Source organism: Echinops telfairi, unplaced genomic scaffold (genome assembly GCF_000313985.2).
Source record: "Echinops telfairi isolate 266 unplaced genomic scaffold, ASM31398v2 ScPeMD7_4048;HRSCAF=4782, whole genome shotgun sequence".
NCBI classification, from domain to species: Eukaryota; Metazoa; Chordata; class Mammalia; order Afrosoricida; family Tenrecidae; genus Echinops; species Echinops telfairi.
In genome coordinates, this window is record NW_022107947.1 from 319,510 (window position 1) to 322,877 (window position 3,368).

Sequence of the window (3,368 nt, forward strand, 5' to 3'; positions counted from 1 at the left end):
ATATATATATATATATATGATCTTTCTAGTCATTAAAAACAATCAACTTTTAAGAATTAATGGCTTGTGGCATGCAGAATGAAAAAAAGTCATAATGCATTCCCAAAGTGCTTGAGAGTGGTTACTTTTAATGCTATTTCAATTGCTATTTCAATTTCTGAATGCTTGACATAGAAGTATTGCACATAGGCCAATGCAGTCATTAGAATGAGGTGAAGCTTCAGACCCTGTTCAATATTTCAAGGGACAAGTCACGAAGGCACACATGCATAGTGTGCTCCAGCCTGGAGTTGGTTGCCTCAAGGGGACATGTGTACGTGTGCAATGGAGATCATGTGCACATCTAGTCTATACCTGGTTTACATTCTTCAGAACGCGAGGAGCCTGGTGCAGCCTGTTGTCGCAGGGAAAGCTCAAGCTTCTGTGTCACCCGGATGGGGGCTAGCATCCCAGTTCCCTGTCCCAGGAAGGCCTGGCTGTCTCTTTGCAGGACCTCCATTAAGAAAGGAAAGGAAAGCGCTGGCCGTTGAGGTGCTGCTGGCTCATACTGACCCCACGAGGGCTTCGTGACTGTGGTGTTTGGGAAGGCGATCACCAGGCCTTTCTTCGGAGGCACTTTGGGGTATGCTTGAACCACCGAGGACTGGGTGCGTGAGTGTCTGTGCAGGGGCTGTTGGGTACTCAATCATTATGGAAATTATAGTTCATCGTTTTTACAGTGAGGCGTATAAATGAGCAGTGGCTTGCACGGAGAAGATACTTGATACATCATGAAGTTACTCTGTTCTTAGAACACACACAGGCACACAGACCAGATAACCAAATGCTACTGGAAGGCGTAAAGGCAATAGTGGATCCATGAAACATACCATGGGAAAGAAAAAGAGATTTTGGTAAATTTACACAAATAACACGCACCTTCTACAACCACTCCCTTCCTTTGTCTGGGTGGTGGGGGATAGGATTTTCAGAAGCACCGCCATGCCCATTTTTATAGATGTTTAGATATTAAAATAACACATTTACAAAAATACCTTCCCAGGTAAGCAAACAAACAGAGATTACAAGCATGCATGATCTGTGTAAAAACACAGTCATTATTCTAGAGGTGAGAGTTTTTATGAAGTTAATGTATGGGTTCAATGCCATCCAAATCCAAATTTTAAGGTATTTTAATAGTACTCAGAAATGATATTTTGTGGTGAAGAAAGCTGATGGTGCCCAGCTACCAAAAGATATAGCATCTGGAGTCTTAAAGGCTTGAAGATAAACAAGTGGCCATCTAGCTCAGAAGCAACAAAGCCCACATGGAAGAAGCACACCAGCCAGTGTGATCACGAGGTGTGGAAGGGGTCAGGTATCAGGCATCAAACAACAAAAAATCATATCATTGTGAATGAGGGGGAGTGTGGAGTGGGGACCCAAAGCCCATTTGTAGGCCACTGGAGATCCCCCTTGCAGAGGGGTCTTGGGTAGGAGACGAGCCAGCCAAGGTGCGATGTAGCAACGATGAAATACACAACTTTCCTCTAGTTCCTAAATGCTTCCTCCCCACCCACTATCATGATCCCAATTCTATCTTACAAATCTGGCTAGACCAGAGGATGTACACTGGTACAGATAGGAACTGGATACACAGGGAATCCAGGACTGATGATCCTTTCAGGACCAGTGGTGAGAGTGGCAGTACCAGGAGGGTGGAGTGAGGGTGGGGTGGAAAGGGGGAACCGATTACAGGGAGCTACATATAACCTCCTCCCTGGGGGACGGACAACAGAACAGTGGGTGAAGGGAGACGTTGGACAGTGTAGGATGTGACAAAATAATAATTTATAAATGATCAAGGTTTCATGAGGGAGGGGGGAGTGGGGAGGGAGGGATAAAAATGAGGAGCTGATGCCAGGGCCTTAAGTGGAGAGCAAACGTTTTGAGAATGATGAGGGTAACGAATGTCCAAATGTGCTTTACACAACTGATGTATGTGTGGATTGTAATAAGAGTTATATGGGCCCCCAATAAAATGATTTAAAAATGATATTTTATACTTATTAAAAGTGTGTAAGATGTTTACAAAAGCCGTGGCATCGACCCATAGCGACCCTAGAGGGCAGGGTGGAACTGCCCTGTGAATTTCTGAGACTGGCACTCTTTCCATGATCAGAAAGCCTCATCTTTCTCACGCAGAGAGACTGGTGGTTTCAACCTGCTAACCTTGCGGATCACGGCCCAGGCTCCAAGATGGAATATACAAAGCAGAAGGTGAAATTCTGCTCTGATCCCATCTGTCAGCGGTAACCACTGCTAACAGATTGGCCGCTGCTCTCTCAGACTTTCCTTTTATTTTCTTTTAAACAGGAGAGACAAAGAAGTCTATTGTAGGAAAGCTAAGCTGGCAGAGTCTGCCAGTAACAGAGTCTGCCAGCTTAACCGCGTATTGACAAGTGAGGAGTTGAGCTTTCCCATCCCCACCTGTATCTAATCCCTTCAACAATGACCATGCCCTTCCTCTGGCCCTGGGCTGGCCGCTGGCCGCAGAGCCACCTCCACTGTTGGGGAGACCTGGTGCCCAGCACACAGCCTCCCCCTCGCAGTCTGCTGCAGCTCCTAAGGGGCACTGTGGGGTCCCACCTGCTCTGGGGAGGCAGCTTCGACCTGAGGTGGCGGAGGTGGTGGGGGGCACTCAGGCATTGTCTCAGACTTTGGGGGGTGGGGGGCACTGTCTTCTTGGAGATGGCCCTGGCAGAGCCGGGGGGAGTGGAACAGCTGTCTCTCTGGTGTACCATGGGTTCCAGGTTGGGGACTAGTGGAGTACCACTCTCGGCTCTGTGAGAAGGGCTGAAATCAAGGTCACGGGGGTCAGCATGGGAATGTGGAAATGGAGGAGACCACGATCCCTGGCTTTCTGGATGGATCCCTGGGTCAAGTTCTAGTGTTATTTCAGACCGGACCCCTGTGTATGGAGTATGGAAAACGATACCCTTGTCGGCACAAACCAACTGTTTGGGCCAAGACCTTCACGTTCCTAAAGTCAGCACACAATGTGTGATCCTGTGCATGGGCCAAGGTTCCCAATGGCTTTGTTCCCATGGTTATCCATCCTTCGAGTCCTCTGTGAAGATATGCCACCTTGGTGGTGGGGTGGTAGTCAGCCAGGCAGGCCCAGAACCATAGCAGCTCTAGTGTTCTTCTGATTCCAGGTATTTCCAGGCATCGTTCTCACTGGGAGAGATGGTAGCTGGGGGCAAAGTCCTTTCCTCAGGGAGGGCCTTGGTGCAGACTGAAGGGAAATGAGAACTCCAGAGGCACGTGGGGCTCCAGAGGCATGTGGGGCTCCAGAGGCATGTGGGGCCGCAGAGGCATGTCGGGCT

The 3,368-nt window shown here is 48.5% G+C and overlaps 1 pseudogene; it reads right to left on the bottom strand.

Moving 5' to 3' along the window:
- Positions 1–2,604: 2,604 nt before the first annotated feature.
- The window catches only part of LOC115871239, a 1,169-nt pseudogene continuing 405 nt past the window's right edge, over positions 2,605–3,368 (bottom strand).